This window comes from Sciurus vulgaris (genome assembly GCF_902686455.1).
Source record: "Sciurus vulgaris genome assembly, chromosome: 5".
NCBI lineage: Eukaryota > Metazoa > Chordata > Mammalia > Rodentia > Sciuridae > Sciurus > Sciurus vulgaris.
Window position 1 is genome coordinate 65,810,781 of NC_136465.1, and position 18,846 is coordinate 65,829,626.

General features: G+C 45.3%; 2 long non-coding RNA genes across 2 annotated transcripts in view; one reads left to right on the plus strand and one right to left on the minus strand.

Moving 5' to 3' along the window:
• Window positions 1-2,545: 2,545 nt before the first annotated feature.
• The window catches only part of LOC306661355, a 30,025-nt gene continuing 13,724 nt past the window's right edge, over window positions 2,546-18,846 (plus strand). The window contains exons 1-2 of the long non-coding RNA XR_013763859.1: window positions 2,546-2,679; window positions 4,081-4,595. This is a non-coding gene — a long non-coding RNA (uncharacterized lncRNA). The remainder of the gene's footprint in view (window positions 2,680-4,080; window positions 4,596-18,846) is intronic.
• The window catches only part of LOC306661353, an 84,427-nt gene continuing 77,713 nt past the window's right edge, over window positions 12,133-18,846 (minus strand). Inside the window, exons 3-4 of the long non-coding RNA XR_013763857.1 lie at window positions 16,971-17,048; window positions 12,133-12,486 (exon numbers count right to left, since the gene is read on the minus strand). This is a non-coding gene — a long non-coding RNA (uncharacterized lncRNA). The remainder of the gene's footprint in view (window positions 12,487-16,970; window positions 17,049-18,846) is intronic.

Sequence of the window (18,846 nt, forward strand, 5' to 3'; positions counted from 1 at the left end):
AGGACTTAAAAGTCAAAGGATGTATGTTCCTGGGGGATGAGAGACAGACACTCTAGACAGTCATTCTTGGATGGCATTCTGACTCTAAGCCCTTGCAATCCCCTCTTGGAGGGTGATGATCCGCCTGCTGGTCTGGCTTCTGAGATTTAGGTCACCCTTGCTCTACGCTGGTGTCAACCTGACATTAATAGGCGATGAAAAAGCTCCAGACTCACCAGACCAGAGCATCTGCTATAGCCCCCCTGCATGTTCTGCTTTGCCATTAACTAGTCATTGCTCACCCTATCTGAATCTCAGTTTATTAATTTGTATTATGAAACCTTGACAGATTATTTATTCATTTATTTATTTATTTTAATTTTTTGGTACTTGGGATTGAACCCAGGGGCTCTTTTCAACTAAGCTATATCCCCAACTTGTTTGATTTTTATTTTTTTTTATTTTTATTTTTTGCAGTGCTGGGGATTTGAATCTAGGGCCTTGTGCTTGTGAGGCAAGCACTCTACCAACTGAGCTATATCCCCAGCCCTGATTTTTAATTTTGAGACAATCTTGCTAAGTTGCTACCATTCACTATCCAGGCTGGCCTCGATCTTGTGATCCTCCTGCCTCACCCTCCCTGAGATTATAGGCATGAAATGCTGCTCTTGGCTTGCCAGATAATTGAATGAGTAAGTTGAAATAACGTGTGAATGCCCCCAGTTGCTAGTAGGAGCTCATTAATACTAGTTTCTCCCTGTCTAAACCTTTCCCCCAAGAAAAGTGGGCATGGGGGAAGTAATTAAGTTCAGGCTTCCTCACCGGCTCAGAGGCAAAGCCCAACCAATGTCCTGACATTAAATACGGACCACAGCTGAGGGTGGTGCCACATGCCTGTAATCCCAGTGGCTCAGGAGGCAGGCAGGAGGATGGCAAGTTCAAAGCCAACCTCAGCAATTTAGTGAGGCCCTAAACTTAGTGAGACTCTGTCTAAATAAAAATATAAAGGGCTGGGAATGTGGCTCAGTGGTTAAGCACCCCTGGGTTCAATCCCCAGTACCAAAAAACCCCCAATAATAATAATAATAATAATAATAATAATAATAGGGTGCTGTACTTTGGAGGCTGAGGTAGGAATATCACGACCTCAGGAGTTCAGGCCAACATGGGCAACACAGAAAGACCTGTCTCAAACAAAAAAAATACCTCGGTTATTTCTTCCTGAATGTTTCCCTGTTTGGGGTATAAAGATATAAGTAGAGGGGTGGGGATGTAGCCTAGTGGTAGAGAGCCTGCCTAGCTCACACACAGGAGGCCTTGGTTCCATCCCCACCACTGAAAAAAAAAAAAAAAAAAAAAGGTAAGTAGATCACCTTAACCTACTATCCCCTTTCTTGTGGCTAAGAAAACAGAGGTTCAAAAGAATAAACAGCTTATCTAGGGTCGTGGAATTAGCCCATAGTAGACTCTAAAGACTCTTATCTGCTTGATATAAATTCCATTCTATTAGGCCCTAGACAATGTGGCATTCCCTTCAACCCTACAGCAGCAGAAGGTTTCCCAAAGGAGTAATGTACACCCAGCTTTGTAGCAGGCAGATGTGCTACTCTGTTCAACTCCAGGAAGATGCTTGACCTATCTTTCTGGGGAGGCCTGGGCGTACCACACAGAGGAACAGGCCAGTTCAGGGTGAAGGTCAGGGGCTAGCTGAAAATGGGAGGTTGTCTTAGGCTGTGTCTTTGGCTGTGACTATGTCAGGGATAGGGCTGAAATATTATAAGTGGTTACTGAGGGTACAGCCTCTTCCCAGGGAAAGGGTGGGGGTGGGGTGGTAAAGCTGGTTAATTGAGATGGGAGGGTGGGGGTGGGCAGGGACTTCCAAGCTTTCAGATCCGGTGCTGTTCCCGTAAACAAGTGCAACCCTCAGCTCCCTGGAGGGCCTGGGGAGCAAATGTGCGCATCTTTGCCTCTTTCCCAGCAGCTGTTCGCTGGAGGACGCAGCCCTGCCATCTCCAGCAGGCCTTCTCCTGGCCCTCCCCAGCCCCCAGCTCAAGCCTCAGGAAGTGGGGCTGCTGAGAATCTCTCCTCCAGTCTCGCCTCCTGCCGAGAGTGTCCTCTGCCACAGCATTTCCTGGCCTAATTAAGCTGGGTAATGAGTAGCTAAGAGGAGGGGATAAAAGCCCTAGGCGGCTTAGAGCTGGGACAGTTTATGACAGGGGCGTCTGCAGCTGGTGACATTCTTAGGAAAGTTATTTCTCCTAACCCTGGGAAGTTGCATGCTATTTCCTCACCAGAGTGATCCCCCAAGTTAAGCACGGGGAATATTGAGTCCTAAGGGGACCTGGCTGGAGGGTCCTGGAGGTGACAGGTGGGGTGGCACTATGGTCTGGGGAGGGACTGATCTGTGCTGGAGGGTAGTCACAAGCCACCAGGGCTAATGCCCTTAGCTTAGCCTGAGGCTGAAGTGTCCTTGGTGACCACGTGTGATTCCCCAGGGCTCAGGTGTTATGTTTCATTTGAATGATAGGACTGTGCACAGTGGGCAGTTTCCTAAGACTGTGTCTGGCTAAGAGTAAGGAAATCTGAGCTACACACTCTGCTCCTGACTCCCCCTTCGTCCTCTTTTAAAGGTGCTAAGAATTGTGTTCTGGAAAATCTCAGGCACTCCAGCAGCCAGGAAAGAGTCGGGGGTGCTCTCAGGTAGGGGTCCTGGGGAGAGGGAAAGACTGACTCCAGTAGTTGTGGACCCAGGGCTTGCCCTTGGAAGACACTCAGGAACTCAAAGATTTTTTGTTTGTTTGTTTTTTGGGGGCAAGTATTGGGGGTTAAACCTAGGGATGCTTTACCACTGAGCTACTTCCCCAGCCATTTTTTTCTTCTGTTTTTAATATTGAGACAGTGTTTCACTAAATTGCTTAGGACCTCGCTAAATTGCTGAGGCTGTTCTGCCTCCTACCTCCAGCCTCCTAAGCTGCTGGGATTACAGGTGTGTGCCACTGCACAACGGAATTTGTTTATGAATGTCCCCCAACCTATGCTGCTAGAACAAACCCACCCAGCCCTAGTCACAGCCTCTGTTCCGGATCTTCTTCTGCTGTTGCACATGTATGTTTGTTCATTGTTTGTTTTGTTTTGTTTAATCACTTTGCACTCGTTACTTAGTTGGCCAGGGACTTCTGTGGTGTACAATGGAGCAGAGGCAGGCCAGGTTTGGGAGCCTGGAGGGTCCCAGAGGGTTACTTAGGAGATTTTTGTGATCCCAGCCATTGTTTCCAAATGCACTGTTGGAGATATCTAGTCTCTAATCCAACTTCTTCCTGCTCATCAGAGAAGTGAGATTTGGCTGTTTCCCAGGTTTTTGTTTGTTTTATTTTGTTTTCTTTTTGTGATACTGTGGATTGAACCCAGGGTCCCTCTACCACTGAGCTACATCCCCAACCCTTTTTAATTTTTTATTTTGAAACAGGGTCTTGCTAAATTGCAAGGCTGACCTTGAACTCATGATCCTTCTGTCTTATCCTTCTGAATTGCTGGATTTGCAGGTGTGTGATGCTGCATTTTTTGTCTGACCTTTTCTAATTATTCTAAATAATACCTTGTATGGTGCCATAGTGAATGTCTAAAATCCCAGTGACTCAGGTGGCTGAGGCAGGAGGATCATATATTCAAGGCTCTGTCTATTTAGCAAGATGCTGTCTCAAAATAAAAACATAAAAAGCACTGGGAATGTAGCTCAGTAGTAGAGTGCCCCTGGGTGCAATCCCCAGTATTGCAACAAAACAAAATAAAGAGGATTGAGGATACAGCTCAGGGGTGGAGTGCCCGGGGTTCAATCCCCACTACCAGTACATAAATAAATAGACCTATTTCAGGCCATGTCCTCAGAGATTGTGTCCTCCATCACACTCTTGCTGGCTGTAACCACAGGCAACAGAATTGATGGGGATCCTTTTTCTTTCTGATCATTTCTCTGCCCTTCACTCCTTCCCCTCTGTTCTCATGATCTTATCTATTCTCTTAGCCTCCTGTTTCTCTTTCTAAATGAGAAAATCATCAGATCACAAATAACCTGATGTTTCCTATTTTCCCCTCTGACTGTAGGGCTGTATTGGTTGGTGGACTGGAAAGAGACCTGATGGCCAGATGTTGGGCCAGAGAGAGCATACCGGAGCAAAATGGAAGCACTAGCCCCCAGCCAGGGGACCCTCTGCTCTCAGAATTCTGGGGAAGGGCCCCTGAAGTCCAGATTTGAGAGGACCTTACCAAGAAGGGAGGAGAGCAAGTCTGGAAGCCTCACCTCTGTGACCCTGTCCACCTTCTGGCTGGGCAGCCAAGACCAGAGCCTTGGCATCATCCTCCAGCCCTGAGCAGCTGGGCAGGCCAGGGAGCCAACTAGCTCTGAATATGTAATCCTGGTTAAAGAGAAAGGGGAAAAGAGCTAGGAATTTCCCAGGACACGGACAACTGAAACCTGATACTCTTGTCAAGGGAGCCCTTTCACTGAGAGGCAGGGAGAGAAAGGGCGAGAAAGAAAAAGAAGGAAGGAGGAAGGGAAGAGTGTGAGAGGCCACTGAGGAGCCCAGGGCTCAGCAGGAAGCACTGAGCACAACTATAATGTAAGTCCTCCATTTGTCACCCACACCAGTCCTTGACCTCTCTCTTCAGGAGAACTAAGAAAAATGGTTGATCCACCCAGTGGGGAGAGCAGCAGCTGCCACAGCTTTTAGAGGCCTGTCCCCCAGCCCATCTCTGCTCTTTAGGAGCTGCTGGCCCTTATTTATTTATTTATTTATTTATTGCTGGAGATTGAACCCAGGGTCTTGTGCTTGTGAGGCAAATACTGTACCAACTGAGCTATATCCCAGCGCCTGGCCCTTCTTTAGATGATTTCTGGCCTTTTCTATAAAGGATCTGGATTGAGATAAAAGTCTACAAAGACTTTCAACACGGGCCAATAAGAAGCAGTTCTTTTCTCCTGTCATTCAGCAAATATTCATTGACTAATTGGATGAATGAAAATGAGACCATTCTACATGGTCAAGTGCATAGTCAGAGAGGAAGCATCTTATTTGGACAGATTAGGATTGTTCATTCATCATTGTCCAGGTACAAAGAATTGCAGGTGTTTAAAAGGCTAAAGTCACAGAAGTTTGGGGAGGCTGCTTTGTGACAACTTTGTGCTAGGTGCAGTTCTGGAGGGTACAGAAATCTTTAGCACACTATCTGTCCCTGACTGGAGCAACAGGTTTTCAGCCAAAACAACTAGCGAATAATATTGGAAGAATTCCAATGAAAACCCAAAGGTAGCTGGCACAGGCTTGTAATCCCAGTGACTCAGGAGTTGAGGCAGGAGGATCAAAAGTTTGAGGCCAGCCTGAGCAACTTAGCCCACATACATACGCAAAAGAGAACCCAAATGTTTGGTAGAGTCAGGAATAGGTTTGATAGGTTAGTCCTGGTGTAATTTATTGAGAAGGCGATTTCTCCTCCTTTTTCTTCTCCTCTTCCTCCTCCTCCTTTTTTTTTCCTAGGGTGCTGTAACACTGAGCTACATTCTCAGCCCTCTTTATTTTTAATTTTTAAAAAAATATTATTATCATTATTATTATTACTTTTGGTACTGGGAATTGAACCCAGGAGCTTTTAACCACTGAGCCACATCACCAACCCTTTTTAATATTTTATTTAGAGACAGGATCTTGCTAAGTTGCTTAGGGCCTAGCTAAACTGCTGAGGCTGGCCTTGAACTAGAGATCTTTCTGCCTCAGCCTTCCGAGCCTCTGGGATTATAGGTGTGTACTACCACAGCCCGGCTACACAAGCCTTCTTTGGGTGAAATATTCCCTAAGGTCACCCTCTCAATCAGTAGCTATAGGTGCTTATACTGTGTGGCAGTCACTGGCCTCAGCACTGGGGAGATTGTGAGGAACAAGAGAGGCTCTTGCTGCCCTGGTGTAGCTTTCCCTAAGGAGTCTAGCTTCATTCTTACTGCACACTTTTGTATTTTATAGTTTGCTTGTTTGTTGATTAATTGATTGATTTACACATTATCTATTCAAAAAGATTCAAACCAGTTTATAATTAATGGCACTAGTACCATAAACCCCAAACTAGATTGAAGGTTGAGGTCTAGGCTATAAAGAAAGCTAGGTCAAGAGAAACCTGGATTCAAGGAAGCACTGCAATACCTCAACCTAAAAACCAGTTCTTAGCTGCCTGGTGGCCTGTTCAAAATGGGAAAGAGTGGGTCTAATAAAAAGGAAGCATTACCATGCAGTTTCCTTCTTTTTGGAACGAACATTCAGGCTTGCTTCTCACCACTGTCTCCCACAAGCCTGACTCAAGTGCATTCACTTCTGTAGAAGCCCAAAGTCCTGGGATCATTTACATATGTGTTCCAGCCTTCATCAGCAATGCCCTGCCTCCTAAGCCTGAGTAAACACCATCAGTCATACTTCAGGATTCAATGGCAAGGCCATTATTCTGCTCAGTGTCCTGAGATGCTTTCCCTGACCCTGTGTCCAGGCCCTTTCTACCTGGCCCTCTCAGAGTATCATAGTTGCTTGCATCTTTTCCCTCAGAACAGGAGCCCTATTCATCATCTGCAGGGCCCAGCACAATGCGGGGTACAGAGTACTTTGGGATCCACACAGAAAAACATTTGCTGCTAACAAGTACTTTGCACTTAATGTTGTACCACGCATTGTGCTAATTGTCATGTATATATTATCTCATTTAACTCTTACACTAACTCTGTGACTTAGTTTCTATCATCACACCCATTTTATAGATGAAGCATACAGTAAGAACTTGTGACATATTTCTTAGCAACAACAGTTCATAATAAAGACCCGTGGAGAATCACACTGTAGCCTTATAATGAAGTAATATGAATTATTATTTTGGAGAGGGAGTTGCTGGGGATGGAATCCAGGGCCTTATGCATGCTAGGCAAGTGCTCTATCAGGAGCTACATTCTAAGTGTAAGATGGATTTCTGCAGTACCCCAACTACCCAGCTGACTTAATCACATTGTAGTGTTCCTGGGCCTCTTAACTTGTATCTGGAAGGGATCTTAGAACACATGGACTTCAGCTGGGTGAGGTGGCACACTCCTGTAATCCCAGGGGCTCTGGAGACTGAGACAGGAATATAGAGGATTGCAAGTTCAAAGCCATCCTCAGCAATTTAGCAAGTCCCCAAGGAACTTGGTGAGAGCCTGTCTCAAAATTAAAAATAAAAAGGGCTGGGAATGTGACTCAGTGGTTAAGTGTCCCTGGTTTCAATCTCTGGTACCAGAAAAAAGAAAAAAGAACACATGGACTCCAACATCACATTCTGCAGCCCAAGCCACAGAGAGATTAAATGACTGAGCTCACATCTAAGGTCATTTATGACCCAGCAAGGGCAGGAAGAGATCTGACTCCCACCACCCTGGATCATTTTTCTGGTTGGATTTAAAAATGCACCTAAATTCTTCAAACAAATCAAGAAAAAAGTCCAAAGGTGGGAAACTTCCACCAAAGCAGTGCCTTTGTGGTGGCAAGGAGTCACTGTGGGACACAGCCTCAGCTTTCCTGCCAACCTGTCCAACAGCAAGCCTTGCCTTTCCTCTCTTCTTTCCCTCCCTACCTCCCTATCTTCTTTCATTTGCAGTGCTGGGGATGGAGCCCAGGGCCTTGCACTGCTGAGCTACAACCCCCATCCCTAGTTTATTTCTTATTTTTCTTGGAGTAGCCACTCATTGCCTTCCCCATGACCACATCTTCCTTCTCAGGTGGTTTGTGAATCTCTCTCTTGTTTCAAAGACAGGTATTGGTACTGGGTATGATGGTGCATGCCTGTAATCCAAGATCCCAGTGGTTCCGGAGGCTGAGGCAGGAGGATCTCGAGTTCAAAGCTAGCCTCAGCAAAAGTGAGGTGCTAAGTAACTAGTGAAACCCTATCTCTAAATAAAATACAAAATAGGGCTGCAGATGTGGCTCAGTGGTGAAGTGCCCTGGAGTTCAATCCCTGCCCCAACCCCCAAAAAAGAAAAAAAAAGATAGATATTGGTGAATAACCATGCTTCTAACCTTTGTTAATTCCCTTAGCCCTGACTCCTAGGAGGAGGTGTGTGCCCTTTGCTCCAGAGCAGTGGTTCTGTACCAGGGGTGATTTTGAGACATGTTGATTGTCATAACTGGGGGGAGATGTGCTACCTAGAGGGTAGAGCCTACTAAACAGGCAGCACTGCACAGGAAGGCCCTTGCCCCAAGGATCTATCTGGCCCTAAATGTCAGTCACCCCTGGGATGAGAAGTCTTGCTCTACAGGAGAAGGAGGGAGGGACTCCCATCCACTAACCTCTGCTGGATTAAAAATTCCAACTGGGCTCCTCCCTCCCTTATCTTGTAGGTCTAGAGAGATACCCCCTCAGAATTACTGGGTTTGTGGCACCCTTTTGTCCTGCCACTTTCTTTGGTGTTTCCATTTTTTATATAACAAATTTTTTTTAAAAGTGTGTGGGGAGAAACTATTTTATTAAGCATGAAGTGGAGCTCCAGCAAAATGATACTTTGGGATCCACACAGAAAAAGGTAGATTTTTGTTTTGTGTACTGCCATGATGGGGATAGAACCCAGGAGCTCATGCATGACTGGCAAATGCTCTACTGCTGAGCTACACCCTTAGCTCAGGGCTCGTATTTTATGTATCTTATGTTAACTTTGCCTTGTTACTTAATTTCACCTGAAAAATTAAGAGTAGTTCACCTTGTGAGGGAGTTACTATTTCCATTTTACCAATAAGAAAACTCAGGTTCAGAGAGGTTGAGTAACTTATCTGGGTCACACAGTCATTCATTCTTTCCACCCCAGCTCTGAGCTCTCCAGTTTAGTGTTTCTGCTGTTTTCCACACAAAATAGCAGCTGACAAATATAAATAAGTTGGCAGGGTCTGGGGATATAGCTCAGTGGTAGAGCCCTTGCTTAGCATGTGCAAAGCCCTGGGTTTGATCCTCAGCACCACAGGGGGGAAAAGAATTGATAAATAAAATGCATACTTGTTTTCCTTGAACACCAAATCCATCCTTTGCCTTTGGAATAAAACTGTAAAGACGGAGTTCTGAAGAAATATGGATGTCTGGTGGTAAAGACCAAGGCTGGTACACTTCTTTACTATTTACGGCATCTTACGTAACCTTCTCAGAACTCAGGTGAGCCAGCAGTAACACAGATTAACTCCACATTGCTAAGAAAACCTCTGAGGGCTCCCCACCAACCAGCTCATGGCCCACATTGCCCTCCCTGGGATGAGGCACCCTGGGGTTCCTCTCCTGTGTTCCGCACCAACTGCACCAACCTGGGCCTTCACTAATACTCACCTTGGCACTGGGGACTTATTAAATGGCGCCAACTCAGGGTTTCTGACTACCAAGCCCAGAGTTTGTTGTGACAACATTTATCTTATTAATAAAAGCATACTCTGTGTGTGTGCATGCACTCTCATTCCACATTACTAAATACTACCCTACTAAAAAGATGGCCTTCATTCAGGGTTTCAATGGGGCCTTGGCCTCCTGGCCCCTCTGAGCTGCTTCCTGCCCCCCTGCCCTCTATCCCAGGATCTGCCTCCCCTGTAGTGGGGAATAGAGCTGGGCCCCTCTGGGCTTCTTCTGCTCAGATTAACCCCTTCCTTCCAGTTTTTCTGTGCCTGGCAAAGGGGCTCTGGGCCAAGTGGCCAGACACTCATTGGCTCCAGGGCTGGCGGATGCCATAAACCCGTTTTCCTTGGGGACTCCAGAGCTCCACGTCTTACTTTCAGAAAGCACAACTGTTTTGTTTGAAATGGCCCTGGGGAGGAGGGAGAGCCCAGGGCTCTGTACACATGTTCCTCATTTGCCATTGGTGGGGAGCAGGGGCTGAAGGGTGTGTGTGTGGGGGGGGGTGGGAAGGCAGGCACTGGTGGGGAGAGAGCGGGCTGCAGCTGCTGCTGCTGGGGAGTTTGGCTTCAGGGAGGAATGGAGGGAGAGTGCGAGGAAGAAGGGGTGGGACTTGGGGACAGGGGCGGTGTCACGGGGGAGGAGGGAGCAGGTGGTGACTTGTTTATCTGCTCAGCTGTTTTGTGTCCAGGAGCCTGAGAGAGAGAGAGACAGAAGCAGCTGGGAGGAGAAAAAGCAAGGAGACCAGGGGCCCTATTGGTCCTTCTGCCTTAGCCACAGGTCCTGAAACTAAAGCAAAAACCACCAGAGAGTGATTCATGTGGGTATAGCCCTCCCTTCCTCTACCCAGAGGGGTTTCTTTTAAGCCCATATGCTAGTTTCTGCCATGCAAACACCCTGGCAGTGCCCTCTCTGCCTTGTGTGAAGGTTCTCATTGGGTAAGAATCTCCATGCATTGGTGCCGACACACTCTTGTAAATATTCCTGGGCCTTGATCTGGTGTGCTCTTGAACAAGAACTGCACAATCCTTCAGGGAACCAAACCAGCTATCTACTAGCCCAGATTTCAGCCAGGCCCATAATAATGAATATTGTCCTGAGTGGAATTGGGGTTAGCCACTCCTCCTTGCTGCTTAGTGTCTCTCTGTACTTCCCTCCATGCATTTGGACTTCACCCTCTGACAATCCAAGACCTGTACAGGGAGGGTTACTTATGGGTCCCCTTCATGCCCCAGTGCTCAAGACTCATTTACATGCTAAATTGTTTGGAGGCTAAACTGGGATGCAGCTTTATTTGCCCTGTTGTCTTTTGACCAGGTTAATAAACATACCACCCCTCTCAGCACATAAGGATTTGGAAGGTAGTTATGCCTTTAATTACAGTGCAGTTTTAAGAGTCTACTTGCTCTTCCCCTTCAGCTCTTTCTCCAGCTTATTATTTTCTTGTTGTTTGTTTGTTTAAATGGGAACATTTGCTGGAACTTTGGTAGATGATTCTGTATCCCTCCTCCCCTGGAGGTCCCTGTGGGTTGCCAGAGGCCTTTTTCTGCTTTCCTCTCTGTGCACAAAGCCAGGGCATCTCTGTTGACAAAGAGTCTGCTCTTCTGGCATTGGGCCTGGTGGTTAGGGACAGGGTAAGAAATGCAGATGCCTCTTGAAGACTTCTGCAGATGCCTGCCCTGCTCCTTTAAAGCAGCCAGAAAAACACCTGCAGGAAAAACCCCCATCCCTGCTTGCTGCTTACTGAGCACTCTGCCCCACTGACCAGTATGGTGCCCCTAAGGCAGAAGGCTGAATAAAGCCAGGAGGATTGAAGGAGAGCTTTGGGGAAAGAGGAAGGGTGACATTCTCTGTGCACATGTGGTCTGCTTAGCAGAGGGCCTATGTCCTGGGAGAGGCTGACTGAAGTGGTGGAAAAAGCAGGAACCTGGGAGTTGGTGAATTTAGTTCCTGGTTTCAACCTGTGTTGCTACTAACAAATTAGGTGATATTGGGCCCCACACTTTCGGTCTGGGCCTTCCTGTGTAAAATGCAGGATTGGAGGCTCTGATCTCAGGGTCCTTTCCTACTTTACAGATTCCCTTGCTTTTAGAATGCTAATTTCTTTGTCTATAGCCCATTTCCTTCTCCAGAGACAAGGTAGCCCAATAAAATCACTCCTTAATGACTGGCTGGTCACACAGTCAGGCTGAATTACTGTCTGTCTTTTGCTCAACCCAGATGCTCTGACTGAAGACCTAGTTAAAATTCTCACCATGGGGAAGCTCTGGAAATTTGCCTCTTGCTGCTCAGGAGTTCCAAAGGGCAGAAGGACCAGCATACCATCTTCTTGAACAATTCCTGTGCAGATTTCTACGGAATCAATGGTTCCTCTACCTTTTCTTTCCCAGGGAAGTACCCTGAGTTCCACTTTACATGAGGTCAGTGCTCTTGGCCTTCAGATGAATTTCATTCAATTTACAAAATAAATCTTTTTTTTTCTTTTCTTCTTCTTCTCCTTCTTCTTCTTCTCCTCCTCCTTCTCCTCCTCCTCCTCCTCCTCCTCCTCCTCCTCCTCCTCCTCCTCCTCCTCCTCCTCCTCCTCCTCCTCCTCCTCCTCCTCCTCCTCCTCCTCCTCCTCCTCCTCCTCCTCCTCCTCCTCCTCCTCCTCCTCCTCCTCCTCCTCCTCCTCCTCCTTCTCCTCCTTCTTGTTTTTCTTCACGTACTGGGGATTGAACTCAGGAGTTCCCACATTCTAGGCAAACACTCTACAACTGAGCTACCAAATTTTTTGGAGCAATTACTCTGTGATTGACATGGCGGGTTCCAAAGGAATACAGAAACAGGTATGTCTTACCCTGATTCTACTAAAGTTGAATGACCTATTGGCAAATCAAAGCTTATACATGGAAACACTTAGAAAACAATTTTGTCATTCATCTCCCATTTCTCTCTACAAAGAGAATATAGGAAACTGAATTATTAAGCTGACTGATAAATATATTTCAAAGATGATAGTAGAATTTCTTATATTTAAGAAATGGTGTTCTTGTTCAGTGGTAGAGAGCCTGCCTAGCAGGTACAAGGCCCTGGGTTCCACCTTCAGCACTGAAAAAAAAAAAAAAAAAAGAAAGCTGACAGTGAGGAATTTATCCAGGTAGATTGTGTTTAGAAGTGCTTTGTTAGGGCAGTTATGGTGGCACATGCTTACAATACTAGCTACACAGGAGGCTGAGGCAGAAGGATCTCAAGTTTGAGGTCAGCCTGGGACCCTATCTCAAAATTTAAAATAAAAAGGGTTGCGAATGTGTCTTAGTGTAGAGCATTCCTGGGACCAATCCCCAAGTAACCTGGGAGAGGAAGAAGGGCTCTGACTGCGGAAGCAGTTGAGTGGTAGAGCACTTGCCTAGCATTAGAGAGGCCCTGGAAAGAATGGAAACTTAGTGCTGGGGATAAAAAAAAAAAAAGGTGCTTTGCTGACAATAGTTGCAATCATCACAATATCATCTATTGTTTATTGAGTATTTGCTTAGGTACTAGGCATTTTTTTAAAAAATAATTTTAGTTGTAGATGGACACAATAGCTTTATTTTGATTATTTAATTTTTTTATGTGGTGCTAGGGATCAAACCCAGTGCCTCACGCATTCTAGGCAAGCACTCTACCACTGATCTATAACACCAACCCCAGAACCATGCATTTTGACTAATATTTTTACACATGTCATCTTATTGGAGTCTTTTTGCATGTGTCCATGTGTGGTACTTGGAATTAAATCCAGGGGTGTGCTACCACTGAGTGGCATCCCCAGCCCTTTAAATTTTTCATTTTGAAACATGGTCTCACTAAATTGCTTAGGACCTCCCTAGGTGCTAAGGTTGGCCTCAAATTTGCAGTCCTCCTGTCTCAGCCTTCGGAGTCTCTGGGATTACAGGTGTGCACCACCATTCCTGGCTCCATTTTTAGATGAGGAAAATCATCAACTAGTTTTTGCTGAATTCAATATTTGAACCAAGGTCTACTTAACTTCAAGGTCCAGGCTGGCATTCCAGTGGCTGGAATTCCACAGGGCTGCTTAACTGTGACTGTTGTGGCTAAGCCAGATCCTTTAGTCTTGAGTGGCACGTGCCTCAGCCTCGATGTTGTGGTTAATGTCCAAAGGCCTAGGTCTCTACAGTCTCTACTCTGGTCATTGGCACCAAGTTAGATGAGGAATTTTTTGTTTGTTTGTTTGTTTATGGTTCTGGGGATGGAATGCAGGGCCTTACACATGCTAGGAAAGCGCTCCACCACTGAGCCACATCCCCAGCACTTTTGATTTCATTTTAAGACAGGGTCTTGCTAAGTTGCCCAGGCTAGCTTGGAATTGCAATCCATTCTCCTGCTTTGGCCTCCCAGGAGGGGCTCTGGATCTTCCATATAGGATCTGTCTCTCCCAAGGGCTGCCTCATGGGAGAGATGTTTATTTTCCCTTCCAAGACACCAGTTAGGAATCTACCTTGGTTGTCCAGCCCCAGAAGTGGTGCTTCCACCTCTGGTTCTAGGGGCCTTAGCAATCTCTAAACTCATTCGGGCCTCTGTGGATCCAGGCTGAAACAGCCACATGGCCCAGCAGCTGAGCAGAACACCAAGAGGGGAAACCACCTGGGCAAAACTTGATCAACAGAGAGGCCCTGACTTCAAGACCCCATTTCGTTTTCAAACTTTTTATCATGACAAAAATAATAACATTTGAATGGTACAAATAACATTTATATATCCATCATCTAGATTCAATAACAGTTAATATTTTATAATATATGCTCCCTTGCTCTAACTACTTCTGAGTAATTTTCTTTTTTCTTTTCTCTCTCTCTCTTTTAGTATTGGGTATTAAACCCAAGGCACTTTACCCCACTGAACAATATTCACAATATTCCCAGCCCTTTTTATTTTTTATTTTAAGATAGAGTCTCACTAAGTTGCATTGGGCCTTACTAAATGGCTGAGGCTGGCACCTGGCAGTTTGATTAGATTTTGATTACAATTCTTTGGTAAGAAGTTATATTCAAGGCTGTGTTGTGGCTTAGTGGTAGAGCGCTTGCCTAGCACATGTGAGGCATTGAGTTTGATCCTCGGCACCACAAAAATAAATAGATTAATAAAATAAAAGTATTGTGTCATCTGCAACTAAAAAACAAAAACAAAAACAAAAAAAAAAGAAGAAGTAATGTTCAGCTGGACACAGTGGTTCATGCCTATAATCCCAGTAACTCTGGAGACTGAGACAGGAGGATTGCAAGTTTGAGGCCACCCTCAGCAATTTAACAAGGCCCTATCTCAAAATGAAAACTTAAAAGGGCTAGAAGGGTAGCTTATTGGTAGAGCACCCTTGGGTTCAATCCCAAGTACTGCCAAAAAAAAAAAAGTTATGCTAAGTATTGCCTCTGGTTCTCTGGTTATATTTTAATAATGGAGGCTGACATTGGAAGACTTGGATCAGGCCTCCACTCCAGGGTGGAACACAGGCAAGAAGGAGCTAGAACCTGGGCAAAAAGGAACCTAGGGACATCCCTCAGTGGGATACCATAATAAATCCCAGAATGTGCATCAAGGCAGGTTCTTACTTTTCCAAGAGGTAAGAGGTAAACTCAGGCTTCTGACTCTAGTCATATTACTAGCATGCATTGCTAATAAGTGTGAGCTGCAGCTCAAGAGCCTACCCAGGAGTGTGGTAACAGTTGTGGTCTCCTCACTCTAGAACTGGTCAGCAGTGAAGCAGACTAGTGCTAGGAAGAATGGCCGACTTTGAACACAGACTGAGCTCTGCAGTTTTCCAGTTTATTTTGTTTTAGACAAGTCACGAACTCCCTGAACCTGTCTGTGAAATGGCATTATAATTATACTTAACAGGGTCAGGTTTTGTGTGTGTGTGTGTGTGTGTGTGTGTGTGTGTGTGTGTGTGCGCGCGCGTGTGCTGGGGATTGAACCCAGGGCCTTGTGCACACAAGGCAAGCAATCTACCAAGTGAGCTATATCCCCACCCCCAACAGGGTCATTTTAGGGATTAGCATTAATGGATATCAGATGCCTGACACTTGAGGGATGGTCAGTAGATAGGTGATAATGCTTTATTTTTGGTGCTGGGAATTGAACCAAGGGGCACTTAACCCCTAAGCTACATCCCCAGTCATTTTTTATATTGTATTTAGAGACAGGGTCTCACTGAGTTGCTTAGGGCCTCGCTGAGTTGCTGAGGCTGGCTGGCTTTGAACTCAAAATCCTCCTGCCTCAGCCTCCTGAGCCACTGGAATTACAGGCGTGTGTGCCACTGTGCCTGGCTATAGATGATAATGTTTGTGAGTGAAATTCTGGGCCCAGTAAGGCACCAGTGGTCAGAGCTGGGGTTGCCCTCTAAGATCCCCAAAATAGTGACCGAGTGATATTCCTGAAGGTGTTGGGGTGGGGTGAGGCTTGAAGCAGTCATACCCTCCTGACCTAAGGCACGACCAATTCTCTAATTAAGATGGGAGATGGGCAGAATAGAGGCTGGCAGCAAACAATGACATTTTGTAGATAGTCAGAGCTAACCACCAGGTTGTGGTTTTACAGGGTGAACTTATTCACCTATTTGTTAACTTCATACAGGATTATTGGTAGAGGTACACCTGCTATGGCAAGGTCTGTGTTTGTTTTCTTGGCTAATTGCACAGACTTTGGTAACATAGTTTTTAGAACATATCATTTGCTCATAAATTCTGGATTGAGATAATGCTCATCTCTTGAGTTATAAACAAATAAATAGCCAGGTGCGGTGGTATACGCTTGTGATACCAGTCACACAGGAGGCTGAAGCAGGGGATTACCAGGAGGCCAGCCTGGGTAAGTTGGCGAGACTCTGCATCAAAATGAAAAAATAAAAAGGACTGGAGATATGGCTCAGTAGTACAGTGCCCTTGAGTCCAATCCCCAGAACCACAGAACCAAACACAAACACCAACATAAAATGGTTGAATACAGCTTTAGGTTAGGGCTGTAGCTCCATGGTAGAGTGTGTGCTTAGCATGTGTGAGGCCCTGGGTTTAATTCCCAGAACCACACATGCACACACAAAATTCAGTTTTCTACATGAGAAGCCCAACCCCAGAATATAGTTAAGGACTTGAGCAAGCCATGAAAACCAGGGAAGCATCCTAATATTGGCAACAGGACTCATTTAGAATGTGACACTGTAGGCTTTGGTTTCAAAGAACAGAATGAGTAACTAGAAGTCACCTGAACAATAGAGGCCAGTCTTATCTCACATAACAGGAAGTCCAGATAGAGATGTTTGGGTGAGTTGGCAGCTGAACTATGTCAGGGCTCTGTTTTTGTGATTCTTTTAGCTTTCCACTCATGGCTACAAGTGGCTGTTAAAGTGCCAAGTGTTACATTCTATTGTGGCAATAAACAAAGATGTCAAAAAGGGAGGAAAATCTTACCAAAAGCACCCCCACTACCATCTCAGGCAATGTCAGTGTCCCCTTGTCTCTTGGACTAGAATAGTTCATATGCCTACCCTGAAGCCAATCACAGTAGAAAAAGAAAAACAAACAACAACAACAAAAACCCACCTGGGATTCCCAGCACTGGTTAACCAATCATAGATTAACTCCTTAGAGCTGAGTCTGCTGTCCCTGAAAACATTACTGCTGCGAACAAAACAATAAGGAAAAAAGGAGGAATTGGGTATACCACCAGCAACATCTACCCATAATAACTCAAGACAGTCATTTTGAGATAGGGTTGGAGCTCAGGGATAGAACGCTTGCTTAACAGGAGCAATGCCGGGGCTAGGGAGATAGCTCAGTTGGTAAAGTGCTTGCTTTGCAAGCACAAGGCCACAAAAAACAAACAAACAAACAAACAAACAAAAACCCAAACCAGGAGCAATGCCCAAGTTCCATCCCCACCAACACAGAATATTCATGCAATATTATATTTATGTTCAGGGAGAGATTGATTCTAAGGAGATAGCAAACCTTGAACTTTGATTTGCAACATCAAGTATAAACCCTGATTGTGGATCGAGATGCATCAGTGTTTTCTGAGAAGATTGTATTTTTTATTGTCCAAGTGAAAAGAAGAGCTCCTTTTGGGTAAGGACCAAGAATTAAAAAACAAAACAAAACAAAAAAAAAACAAAAAAACAAAAATAGCTGCAACAACTCTGGAATAGGGAGTGGAGGGGCCATCAGGTGTCTAGGACTGGAGGGTGAACATTCAGGGCTGTGGTTCTAGGGATTTCACCTGTGCCCTATAAGGCAGCTAAAAAATGCTCAGCTTGGGACCCTTGGAGATTCTAGTCGCCGCTGTGCATTCCCCCTGAACTGGCCCGCGCTCACTCATCTCAGTTGCGGCTCGCCAATAGCTCCAAAAAAATGCACCGCGGACAGGAGGTCTCACGCAAGAGACTTTATTATGCAGAGGACTAACACGTCCGCTTCAGGGTGAAAAGAAAGGAAAAAGGAGAAGATGGCGTGTAGCTTCTCCCAGATATTGGAATCTCCCAGGCTGGAAGGAACCAGTAGCGGAGGAGAATACTTGCAAGCTGACTGATGAACCAATAGCTATCTAGCATGTTAGGACGTAACATGGGAAGCAGGAAAATGGCGGCAGCATAAGCGGAAAATTCCTGTAACGTAAGAGGCGGAGTATCGGCTTTATATTACATGCCCCTTTACTGATTTTTATGTGACAGTCTTGGGGAGCCCAAGTTTTGTCTGAAAGGGGCAGCTCCTGAACCTTGTAGGAAGTTTCCAATGTTGCTCATGTTCTCATTTTCAAGGAGGTAAAAAATTTTATTTCTTTCTTAATTAAAGTAATTAATTCATTTATTTTTTGGTACTGGAGATTGACCCAGGGGTATTCTACCACTGAGGTACATCCCTAGCCCTTTTTATTTTTTATTTTGAGACAGGGTCCAGATGACCTTGCCATCTTTGCCAAGTTGTCCAGATGACCTTGAACTTGTGATCCTCCTGTGTCAGCCTCCTGAGTGGCTGGGATTATAGGAGTGTGCCACCATGCCTTGCTACATTTTTAATTTTTATGTGAAATTGTCCCATTTTTAAAAAGCTAGCTTAAAAAAAATTCCAAACAATAGTTTAAATGTAGTGGACCCAACACAACATCTATAGGTCATAATTTGACTTATAGGTAAGTGGACATGAGGGATTCCATTGGAGGAATAAATATTGCTCTAAAACATATTTAAGATGATGGTTGTAAGTATTTGTTGTAATCAGGTTTCTGTCACTGGAGTAAAATACGTTAGAAAGTCAATGTATAAAGATAAAAATTTTATTTGGCTCACAATTTCAGAAGTTTCAGTTCATGGCTGGTTGGCCCTTTTGCTTTTTGCTTTTGAGCCTGTGGGGAGGTGGGACATGGGCAGGAGGGATGTGATGGAGGAAGCTGCTTATCACACCAGCCAGAAAGAGAAGAGAC